Genomic DNA, 12,500 nt, shown 5'->3' with positions numbered 1-12,500 from the left:
TGCCAGGGTAGAACTGGAGAACTGCAGATGCTTACAGGTTTGAGTCGTTCAACAAACAGGACGGGTGAACCCCCCCCTTTGCAGCACACGGGGAAGACCAGGTGAGGAGGACTCCGCCTCGGAGGACTCCGGTTCGGAGCACCCCGGTTCGGAGCACCCGCCGATGCTCAGCCCCCGCGGGGTCACCCGGGGGACCTGCCACTGCACAAGGCGAGGCTGGGGAGCCGGATGCAGCTGGGGGCAGGCTGCGGCGGAGCTCGGAGGCGGCCCGGGAGCCCCCCAGCGCGGGGAGCGGCGCCCGCCGGGCGGCGCTGCGAGGCCGGGGCGGGCGGGCGGGCGCTGCCGGGGGCCGGCGGGCGGTGGCGCCTCCGCCCCTCGCAGGAGCGGGCGGGGAGGGGCCGGGGCTGCGCCCCGCTCCGCCACCGCTTCGGCAGGGCGGCTTACGGCAGGGCAGCGTCCGCCGCCGGCTCGGGGCGGGAGGCGTCAGGCTGCCGCGGGACGGCGGGCAGCGCCCTTCGGCGGCAGAGGTACGGCCCCCCCCGGCATCCCCCCTGCCCGCACCGCCGGCCCCGGTCCCCTTTGTTGTGCAGGACCGGGGGCGGCGGGGCGGGGAGACCTGCACCCGGGCGGGACGGGACAGGACGGGACCCGCCGCGCCCTCCGCGGGGACGGGGATGGGGATGGGGTCGGGGCCGGGACCGGTGCTGCAGAGGCTTGGGGTAGCGGGGGGTTCGGCGCTGGGTCCTTTAGGAGAAGGGAGCGGCGGTACCGGGGTCCGGGTGCCGAGCACGGGAACCCCGGCGCCTCCTGGGCGTCCCTTCCCGGGGCAAAACTGCAGCTTTGGGACGATTTGCGGGCGTTGTGGCTTTCCTTAGCATCTGGTGGATGGTTGTGGGCTTTAGGCAGCTTAATTTAGGCATGAATGCTGGTTGCACACACGCAGAGATGGTCCGGATCTTACCCTTTAAAATAAGAATGTGTGTGTGCTTTTTCTGGAAAGAGACCGTGGCATCTGTTTCTTCTTGTCTAAAATAATTACCGTGTGTGCGCGGCTTCGCTTAATTCAAAAGAGCGGGTTCGGGTATGGGGAGAGGGGAGGACCGTGGGAAGAGTGTCGGTAACTTGGAGCGGGATGATAAATTCAGCCGTCGGGTAACTTTTGGAGAAGAGACTTAGGGAAGGGCTTTCCAGGGCAGGGTCGTTGTCCCGAAGAGCTTGCCTGAGGGGACGGCTTGGTGTAGCCTCCCGGTTAAGACCGTCTGTCTGCGCCTATGGAGGCCGAGGCTGTGGGGATTCCGTGCAGGACATCTGGTGCCGCTGTGTTTCGGGAAGGGCATCCCTTTGTTCCTCGGAGTGGCCAGACTCCCCCGTGCAAAACAATGGCCATCCTAGCAGGGCCTGCAGGGAGCGGGGCTGGCGGTACAGTCACGAAGGGCATAGGTGCAGCGCTCGCTTGGCTTGCCCGCAGTACCTACGTGCACGTCCGTCTGTGTGCATGCATGCTATTTGCTTTTTTGAGTAATTTAAACCTTTGTAATCTCAGGCGATGTGATTAAGTCAATTGCTATGTATTTAATCGGGACCGCTATCCTAAAGGACAAACGTGACAGTAATGAAATAAAAGCTAACTACTCTTAAAATGTATGTTGGAGAAACCATTTAAAATACATCCAGATTAGAAATTACCACTGGAAAATGTAAGGGTCAGGTAAAATGGCTGACTCTGCAATTTTTGTGTTGAATCATGAGTTTCCCATATCCGGCTGTCCTATTGTTAATTGTGAATTAAGGCTGGCAACAAGCTGCCCATCCTTCCCTGGATGAATCATCACTTTGTCAAGCCCTGTGTCAAAAACAAGGCTTTCCCCAAAAGCGCACAGTGTTAGGGAACAGAAATAGTCTGACCCATCTGTTAAAGTCGAGTTCAGTGCTTGGCTGCTTTTAAACGTATTAAAGGTAACGATGTTCTTCTCTTCATGTGTTTTTATTTCCAGTTGTCCCAGGCCTGAGTTTAAAAATGTCTTTAATTTAGTGCTTAATGCAGTGTGCTGCCTCTGGCTTGATTCTGTGTGAAGGTGTAATAGTTGTAGCATTCCCGTTATTCCCAGAGTAACACGCAGTGGTCACCGCTCATGTCGGTGTTTACCATCGTGTAGCAATTACTGACGTGTTAGGTTACCACAAGTTCCCCCCTGTCCTTAGGAAAGAAGATGTTTCTGAAAACACCTATGTGGTGTTAGGTGGCATATTTGATGGACATCTTGAAAGCTTCTGGCTCCATATGGGCACCACAAACAGATTGAGTGCTCCACAAGGGAAAGGTGAAAGAACTCATGAAAGCATCTTAGATCACAGAAATTTGCCTCTTTTTCTTTCATTTCTTTTTGTAAGAGACCTTGTTAAATCACATCTGTGGGGAGGAACTCCGTGAGGAAACAATGGGACTGAAGTTTAACTTAGCTATGTGTGTTAGCCCTTTCAAACGTTGTGCAAGACTTGATGTAATTCCCTTTAGAAGGGCAAATGTACATTGCAAACCTACTAGTGCTTCTGGGGGAAGGGAAAATAAAAGTCTGGCAAATGAGAGGAGGAAGTGGGAGAGAGAAATTGGAAACATAAGCAAAGACATTAATTTTTCCCACTGTGCACTCTTAAGAAACTGCTGGCAATATACTGGAGATACTCTGCCTCATGGAAGTGTCATGGACTTGCTTCACATGATCCTCTGAGATCATCCGGTTTCTCTGAACTCTGTGGGAACAGAAATTCCTCGTGTTGGAGTCTGATCTCATCTTCCTTCAGCAGCAGTAATAGCAGTGGCTTGGGAATTGGAGAGGAAGGTGAAGAAAGCGCAAGCGGGACGGTTTGGAGAACAGCTTGGCTCGTGCAGGCCAATCTAGACACTCTGCGTTTCCTCCGTTTGCTTGCCCTATGTGGTCAGAGCTGGGACAAACGCTAACATACCGGCCAAAGTTAACCGCTCTGTCGGTGTTCTGAGCTTACTTAGCGCAGCTCACATGTCAGACCATCCTATAAATCTTACCTTGTATTTCATTCATCCTTTTTATTGTGCTAATGAAGAACAAACTGAAATGGAAATGGTGACTTGAGTGATAGTATGCGTCAAGCTTAGGGAATTTCCTGAGTTTGATGAAAGGCAAAAATAAAGGCTTTTTTTTCCCCCTAATAGCTATGTATTTAGTCTTTTAAATTCTCAGAGTCGTCTTAGTTTGAAATAAAAGGTATCTAAGTAGCTTCTCCTGTTTGTTGGGGGACTACTGGCAAAAAATTTAGGAAGGCTGCAGTGGTGATGACCAGCCCTTGAGTCTGTAACCTGATCCACGGCTTTTTCTCTTCAACTGGGAAAGGAAGTAACAGCTCCTATTACAGCCTTATGTAACCTCTCCATTCATATCCTCCAAGAAGAAGGAAGCCAGAGCTTGATTTCTGATGTATAAACTAACATCAAGGCATGCTTTGTCATAAAGAAGCAGTAAAGAATAACATTAATTTTCTTCTGTTTTGTAGCTCCTAGAATGAAAAAAAAAAAAAAAGAAAATTAAAGATTTTTCTGTTGCGCTCATGTGATAATGGAAAGGGTTGCAACTCTTTGTCACGTGCTGTGAAGTAGCTGTGAAAGAGAATACTGGAACTGTGACAAGGGTCTTTTTGTGAATCTTTCCTGGTGGGTTTGAGCATTAGTCTCAAAACATTCAACCTTTACAGTTGTGCCCCACTCTGCTTGTAGATTGTGAAAGCTTTGCTCTTTTCGTTTTTGTGACTCCAGATTTTGGTGTCTGAACTGAGTGTGGAGAGGATCTTGTCTTTTTTGCTGTTGGACTTTAGCCCCATCTTGGGGGAGAATGATTGGGGGAAGAGAAAGGTGAGGTTCTTAAAACCTTTCCATGTGCTTTCACATACATAAAAACATATGGAAGAAGTATAGTAGGTGTTTCTCCCTTTGAATAGGAGAAGTACCTCTGCTCACTGAGCAAATAAAGGAAGTCTTTCTGTAACTCTCTCTGGGGGTCCCAGCTTCCATACCTCAGTAGGGACATTAACTCTTTTCCACACTTCCTCATCATTTTTGCCAAACTGTTTTTTCTCTAACCAGGTGGCCTCTACTTCTCTACTTGTCTCTGGTGCCTGTCCTCCATCTTCCTGAAGCCAGTGGCATATCATGCTTGTTGCAGTCGTATCCTGTATCTGAGGCGGGTAGCTGTGAAATGTGTGACTTGATCCTCAGGGACCAGCCTGGCCTGTGACAGGCTCTTCTTTCAGTAGGGCTGGAGTGTGCTTTTGTGGTATGCATGGCCATTTTCAGTGACTCCTGCCATTTTTGATCCTTTGCTCTGTGTTTGAAGAAACTTGTAAAACCAAGCAGTTTATCTCACCTTTTGCTTACCTTTAAGTAACTGTAGAGTCTTTGGAGTTGCCTGCAGACTCAAGGTTTTAGACTAATGTATCATCCAGCTGCAGGGCTAGAACCATCCAAATTGCCTTTTTGCATGTGAAGAGCTAGTGGCATAGCTTTTGGAGAAAACCATGCAGACACTTAAGCTTTTTGTCTCTCCCAACTCCTTGTTACTGGCAAATTTCCCATATGGTATCAGCAAGTAAACTTGTGTCCATTTCTTGATATATTTTAATTCCGCTAGCAAAGTCACTGTGGTGATGAAAGTGTTTCAGTGAGAGAGACTGAAGTTTTAAAATAGGATTTCAGAGGTGAAGTAGACTTATGAAGTCCCCTTCTCAGATGCAAACCGAGAATTTTGGGGAATCATTCTGTGCAGACAATGTAGCAGGAGTAATGGACCCCAGAGGCAAGAGCAGCATCCTTTCTCTCCAGTGGAAAACATACGCGCACGCACGTAAATGCACACTAATGCTCAAGCGTTTGGGATGAAAGCAATCAAGAGGTGGCCTCTAGCCTAAGCAGGCAGACTTAACATTTCGGCAAACAAACTGAAGGCCCAAGATAAGGAATCCAAATATCCAGAGTCCCAAGGAGTGAGGGTGAGAAACATTTACTGTCACAAAGATTTTCTCCTTTGCAGGGGTGGGGAGTGGGTATATCTTGGGCTTTAGGTAATTGCTTTGTCCCTGACTTTGTGCAGTGCTGCCTCTGAATTGCTTTGGTGTGGGTGTACTAATTATGTTCATAAACTTTGCCTTGTTCTCCCTCTTTTGTAGAGGCAGCAGTCCTTACAAGACTCTTATATTAGCAGAAATCCTTACGCTGTTGGGCTAGAGGACCATGGAAAGCAAAGGTAGCAGGAAGAAAGAAAAAGTGTATAGGAAGGAGAAAAAGAGGAGATAATGATGAGGAATAGGTGCTGAGTAACAGAAGGGTTGGTGGGTACTGTACTATCAGAATCGCTTGCTGTAGATTTCTTTATTTTCTAAATACAGGCAATAAGGGGAGACTCATTTTTCCCTATTGTCAGCAGAAAGCAGTTTTTAAAAGTTTGCAACCACAGCCTGGTCAGCATTGGTACAAGTTTCCTGGGTTCACGAGTATGCTCTGTATGCGAGCTCTCTTGCTTTTCTCTCTCTGTTCCTTTTTCTGTAATTTTCCATGATTTTCATAGTTTGTATACTCTAAGGTGCTGCTGGGGGTACTTTGAATTAGAAATAAGAATAATTTAAACTGCAAGACTTACTACAATGGAAATGAAAACAGGTACAGAGCAGTCACGTTCAGAAATGTTTCTACTCTTTTATACGCATGTTTTTTTATGGAGTCTGTTCTTCCTCATGTCTGCAAGAGCACACTCGTGTTTGAATATCTTTGTAAAGGCTTGACCTTAAGGTGACCAGTTTTTGTGCACAGTAGAGTATATGTCCTGATACTGTGCTTTAACTTTCCACTGACCTTTGAAAAACCTGCACCTCAGAAATGAAACAAGGAAACTACTGGATGTTGAATTCTGTATCTTGGGAAAGCACGAGCAAAGGAAGTTGCACCTACTCTCTGTCTCTTAATGCCTTTGTGTTAAAAGAATTTGTAGGACAGTTAATGATGTCTTTTTAGATCAAAGAGGTATCCTTAAAGTCCTTATTGCATAAGGACTCTTTGGATGGCACTGTAATGAGAAGTTAGTTCTGCTTTTAGGAGAGCTGTTGAAGGGAGTGAAGTTGGTATTAATCCTCGCCATTGTTCCTCTGCAGAAGCAAATGAGCAGCTTAACCGAGAGGCGCTGGTGATGCTGGCTGAGAGATGGAGAGGTGCCATTTTTTCTGTGACTCCAGGGACCAGTTAACCGTCCACCAAGTAGCTTTACTACAGCTTCTTGTTCGAGGGCGGAGAAAAAAGCTTTTTCTAGTGGGGCTCATGCTCAGATGTTAAAGAAGGAATACCTGGGATGTCCAGCTTGTGGCAGGAGTACGAGCTACTCTCCTTTCTCATCAAGAGAGGAGGAGGATGATAGCAGTTGAGAGGCAGATCATTTTGGGGAGTAGTTAAACCTACAAGCTAAACAAGTTAAACCTTACAGCTAAACCAGTAACCAATTGGTTACTGAGTGTCTGGTGACCCTTCCTAGTTTTTACCTGTGAGAGTAGGTGTATGACTGACAGAGCAGTCGAGCTTAGTCGCACAGGGTGAGCTAGGGAAGTGCTGATTCCAGGTGAAACTTTGGAGAAGTAAGAAGAGAAGTGAAAAGGGTAAAAATGAATCCCCCTCTCTTGGAAGGAATATTCCTGGTCGTGTTGAGGAAATACGGCTACCACAATGTACCAGAACTCCTCTGTACAGCCTTGGTTAACCTTGCTCAGCAAAGATGGGCTCAAATAGGAGTGGGAGTGGAAAAGGGCTACTGGGATGGTTAGGGGGATGGAGAAGCTTTGGAGAGGAAAATTAGCAATCCTGGCTATGCTTTATTCAGAATGAGGACTGTGAGAAGATCCTTTCTAAATATTTTCCTGGGAGGAAGAAAACACATTTAAATTTAAAACCAAACCAAAACAAAAAAACTCTATAGCATTAGCCCAAGCAAGAAGTGGATATTAGCTGACCATGAATAAATTTAGGCTAGAAATTAGGCCTGCTGTAGGAACTATCTCTCATGAAACATTAAAAGGCTGAAAAATCGCACTCTGGAGTAGCGCAGTATAGTCGTCATGATCGTATGATACAGTGGTTTTGGCACCGGCCTCAAACATGCAGAACAGATAGAGCTACTATTGCCATTGTTCAATTCACAGACTGTCAGGCTGCGGGAGTTAAAAGGGCTCTGGAGATCACCTTCAGTGATCAAAGAGTGCAAGGCTGTGTTAAAACAAAGTTCACGCCGGGAGAAACCCTGGAAAATCTTTTGGCAAGCAAGGGTAGAGCCGGAGCTCCTCGTACCTTGTAACAGATTTCTGCTGCAGGGGAAGCTTGCCTGTATCCCATGGGAATAGATCTTTTTGCTTCCTAAAACTGCCAGATGTTGGTTCTCGCTGAAACAAAGCAAGGGAAAACTCAGTACCTGTGGGTATATGTGGAATTTCTCTGCCGTGAGACCGGCTGTTTTCCTTCTGTGGGAGGGAGGTGCTTTCTATTGATGTTTTAGGAAGGTGTCCCGCTCTAAATCTGCGAAGTGTTACGTTTTCATTTGGAAATGCCTTTGTTTATCATGCTAGATGTTAATAAAAACACTGTGTGCTGGCTTTTAACTTCATGGATGTCTGGGCAAGAGTGATTACTGTGTGTTGAAATGCAGCTTCTTGAACTGCCCCCATTGTCTGAGATATCTCTTGATAAGAGATACACAGGAATAGCTGGAGATACCTTGATTTAAAAATCAATTACTTTTATCCTGTGATTTCAGATGTCTTATTGAAAATGACTGTTGAGAATGAAAATGACAAAACTGTGGGTATTGTTTAACACTTGAGACAAGCAAACATGTCTAACAGTACATGTAACGTGTCTAAGCTTCCTCTACCCTTAAATAGATGCTTTTTTTAGCTTGGTTTAGGCACATATTACTTCCTCTTCCTGCACCACTTCCATCCAATTTTTTTTAATTTTCTTCCCCCTTGCTTTTCATTAAAAATAGCAGTCTTCTGCTGAAGAGAAATTGATGTGCAGAATAGACAGTGACGGCAAGTAGTAGGGTGAAACCCTGCGCTGTTCCGTTACCTTGGCAGCTAGTCCTGGGAGAAATGGGACTAATTGAGTCTGACTTCCTGCAGGTTTTTCTCTTGTGACGGATTGACTTGCAAAGAAGCAATAATTTCCATTTGAAGCTTTTCTGCAGCTAGGGAATCTTGTGAAACGTTTCTGTAAGGGCTCAGTGGTATTTAACAAGGTGTTTGTTGTCCTTGCAGCCCGCGTCTCTGATGGGACGCTTGTGCTCAAACCTTCTCTCCTGCCTGCTTTTACAACATGTAGAAAATTAGCTATTCTGTTGTCCTGTACTCCTCTCTCCTTTGAAAAAAATTCAACATTAAGCATGTATGACAGAGTAGACGCATAGATCAAGATGTGTACAGCTAGCATGATTTGTCTTATTCTTATAAAATACTAGGTTAAAAACATTCCAAATATTGTTTACAGATATTACAAGAAGCCTGTCAGATGAGGTTTCCAGGAGGGGAAAATTGCAGTGGGCAAAAATAAGATCTCTGGGGTGGTGTTCGGGTGACTTGTTTTCCTTCTGGTTTAAATTGAATAGGAAAGGGAATGGTGTGGAAATACACAGTGCTTTCAGCCATGTAAATTTTAGCTTTATTCAGACTTTTAGTGCTTGGAAGAGAATATGGGTGCATGGAAACTTGGACCTTGCTCTGTGGGTAACTGTGAGTGTGATGGTGTCTGCCAGCTGCTCAAGGAATTATGGGTACGCTTAGTTATCGTGGGTGGTTTGGTGGTGGGTAGATAGGGGCACCAGCGCCTCTTCTGGGATCTGGATTTCCTAAAGCTCCTGATTAGCTTTGTGTTTGTCCATGCCCAGTTTTAAGGCTGGTTCAGTGGCTGCCGTGATGACTTTCTGTGGCTGCTTTTCCTTCTGCTCTTGGCAGCTGAGTGAAGCTGCGGTGTTACCTGTTCTGTTATTTCATATTCTGCATATCTTCGAGGCTTATCACAGACTGCCCCAGAATGCACGCAAGCATTTGAGAAGATTAGCATGTACTCTGGTATTTTAACCCTGTAGTATTAAGACATCTCTTAATATCCACCTTACTGACATGATATAATTTGTGTTCACTCCGGTTGCCTCACCACGAGTAGATTTCTTTTGCCTGTATCAGGGATGTGTGGTTCATGTGCCGACTGGAGGAAAGCAAGGCTTGCTTGTCTGCCTGCACACTTGTGGGGAAGGGAAAATAAAAACCCTATTATAATAAAAGCATAAATGAAAGATATAGATTACAGTTGATTGCTGGATGGCTCCCAAAGAAGTGAAACCTCAGTTGAAAGAAATGTTTTGACTTTGTGAGGGCCAGTTGTTTTTAAGTAGTATTTTGTGAGGATCTGCTACTGGAGGATCTTTTGAATGCAAGCTCTGGTGTGGTAGCAAGCTACTGATGTGTCACATACAACAAACAAAGAAGATCCCCCAAAATAAATAAGTGCTACCTTGGTTTTCATGCCCCTGTTCTGCAATAGCTATGCAAACATAACCTTTGGATTGGACAGGATCCCAAAAAACTGGCAGAAAACTTTAAGCGGCAGCTTGAAAGATGGAGATAATCAGTTTAAAAGGGTACCCCCTACTTAGTGGAGTTCAGATATCAAGTAAAAGCTAATTTTTGTGGGTTTTTTTTGAAAGAATGAGGGTGCTTTATTTGTGTTCATGTTCTGTACTGACAACTTTTAAAAAATGATGTTGCCCAAAGAACACTGTTAATCTGAAATCTAGTCTTTGGTTTAGGGGCGTTTGGCAACTTTTGGTTTTGCAGTCACGTTTTACTCCTTATTTTGAAAAAGATTCAAGAGAATCTTAGCAAGGGATGTGCCAAAAAGAGACCCCCTCTATTCCTGAATATTTTATCCATTTCTGTAGATGCTTATAAAATGATTATAAAAGTCTGTGGTTAGACAATGACTAAGAAAAGCCTAAATGTAAGAAACCACCATGGATCCTGTTTCTGCTGAAGTCAGTGGGAATTTAACCAGAATTTTGGACTGCAAACAGCCTTGTTAGTGAAGACCTATTTCCATATGCATTATGCATTGAAAATGCCCAAGGTGTTCTCCCTGTCAAACAGATGGAATTTAAAAAAAAAAAAAAAAAAAAAATATCTCAGAGTCCGGAATAACCGTTGATAGAAAAGGCTACTCCACACCTATAATCTTTGAAACCTGTCAATATAATCCAAAATGTAAAGGAACTTTTGCAGGGTAAAAATGGAGCACCAAACATCTTTTGATTATTTTAAGACTGTATTTTAACATGTGCTAAAGAAGGGTGCCTTAGCAATTTTGAAGGACCAAATGTTCTTCCCAAAACCCGGCGTGACTGTATGACCGACCCAGGTGAGTTAAAGCGAGGCTGCAAGTTGACTTAGGAAATAGATCAACCCCTGAGTGCAATTACTGGTGGCAGTTATTGTGTTGTGGTTGCAAAATAATTATTAGAAGTAATTTGAAAACCTGTACTGCTGGGAGTATAAAGTAGAAATAGTAGAATAGATACACCCCACGGTCTCTTACAGCAGGTAATATCCATGCTAGTGTTACTCAAACTAGTGTGCAGAAGTAACAGAAAGCAGCCTTAGAGAAATGCAAACACAGCCCCTTACTCCTTCCTCCAGGCTCATGAATTAGTCTTTTATTAGGGAAGAGAGGGAGGGCAAAGGTGTATCTTCTGCATACATGGGTCAGGTTATTTTGTTTTTGTGGTGAGGTACTGTGCACCTTTTACGTGATATGAGTGTGGTGCGTAGTCTTGTGACGAAGGATACGAACAGAGACACGAAAGAGGCATCTCTCACTTTTGGGGGATTGATAAAAACTGATTACTGCTTAATGTAGATTGTAACTAAGCTGAAAAAACCACCCAACCCCCCCAACAAAACAAAAAACCCCAACAATATCCCCCCAACAAACGCCAAAGAATTCCAGCAACAACAACCCCTCTGCATTTATAAAGGACCCGAGTCCTGTTAGTGAAGAAAGTTTCAGCCACTGTTTATGTTGGTAGGAGATAATGTCCCAGCGAACATTTTGTACGCTTCCTAATGAACTCTAATTGTTACACGGTCAGTTTTTCTAAACTGCAGTTAAGCCTCTGTTGTTAAACTATTAAAAGATGTTATTGCTTCACGTGGTTGCAGCTGATTGTTCAGCAGTACTTTAAGTGGCCTCTTTCTTTCTTGAAAATTGCCCAATCTTTAGCTAAATGCGTGGCATTTGGTAGCAGGAGCCAGCGGAGCATTCGTTCCTCCTATGGAATTCTGCTGGGCAAATCTTCTGTCATCTAAATTGCAGTCACTGGTGTGCAACTCTGTCCTAATCTGATGTTGCTAAAGAGCCGTTCCCATTTAGCTGATGCTGAATGCAAACATTCCTGCAGTCCTAATACAAATATACCCCGTAATGCCACATTTTACTTTTGTGATTTACTGGAGCTGTTTGTTGTTAACTACTCAAGGAATCTGGTACACATGCTTAATGTTCAATGCCTACAGAAAATAAAGAGAAGTTGCACAAGGCTTTCAAATAATAGCTCTTGCTTAGTAGGTGAGATGTGAGAAACATTAGCTAATTCAAAAGCCCCGAATTATAAACTTTTTCAGTTTGGAAAACAGTGATTTGTTCAGTAGGACTGTGGGAGGAAAAGGAATTCAGAAGATATTTAGACATTGGCCAAACCAAAAGGAAAGATGGAGAATCAGAGGAAGCATTTTAGTTCTTTAAGAGTGCTTTTACTGCTGTTGCGGTATCTATTAACATTCCTGCCTGCAATCTGTCTGTCAGGTTTCTCAAGTCCATTTTCTTGCAGGAAGAAATCGTGGGCTGCAACATCGCGCTGTTTTCTGCACGCTCTTTTCTTAAGCACATTGATGGTGACAGAGCAACATCTGTGAGCAGTCACAGCTGGGCAGGAGGGTGCAGGTTTTCCTAGCAGACAGCGGCTAGGCAGCAGATGCTGCGTGCGCTGATCCCCTGCAGCATCCAGAATCTAAAAAGTTAGGGGATCTGGAGGCAAAGCAAATATTTTCTTTGGATGGTATCAACGTTTTCCTACATGCTGATGTCAGGAAATCTAGCTTTGAGTGAAAAGGGCGCTATAATAGTTCATCTGCAGAGCCTGCCTCAGTTTACCTGGTGAACCAGCACAAGGTGTTTCCAACGAACTTGCACCTTCTGGACATCAGTCGGAGGTCAGAGATACGTGGGGTTTGTTGGGCAGCAGAACACCATGAACAAATCCTGCCTCTTGCTAAATTGGTACTTACGCTTGTCATGGGTAGTACAAGATGGCTGTAGTCCCTTTTGGTTTTGTTTTGTTCAGGTAATGACACTGTCTCTAGCCGTTTTTTGCAGCAGTGGCCTGTCGGTGTCC

General features: G+C 44.9%; 1 protein-coding gene across 1 annotated transcript in view; it reads left to right on the top strand.

Moving 5' to 3' along the window:
* Positions 1 to 450: 450 nt before the first annotated feature.
* MYO1B (myosin IB) overlaps positions 451 to 12,500 on the top strand; it is a 114,340-nt gene continuing 102,290 nt past the window's right edge. The window contains exon 1 of the mRNA XM_075153898.1: positions 451 to 527. The gene's annotated coding sequence lies outside the window, so the exon portion shown is untranslated. The remainder of the gene's footprint in view (positions 528 to 12,500) is intronic.

The sequence above is a fragment of the Calonectris borealis genome, chromosome 6, assembly GCF_964195595.1.
Source record: "Calonectris borealis chromosome 6, bCalBor7.hap1.2, whole genome shotgun sequence".
Taxonomy (NCBI): domain Eukaryota; kingdom Metazoa; phylum Chordata; class Aves; order Procellariiformes; family Procellariidae; genus Calonectris; species Calonectris borealis.
This window is presented reverse-complemented; position numbering and strand designations above follow the sequence as displayed.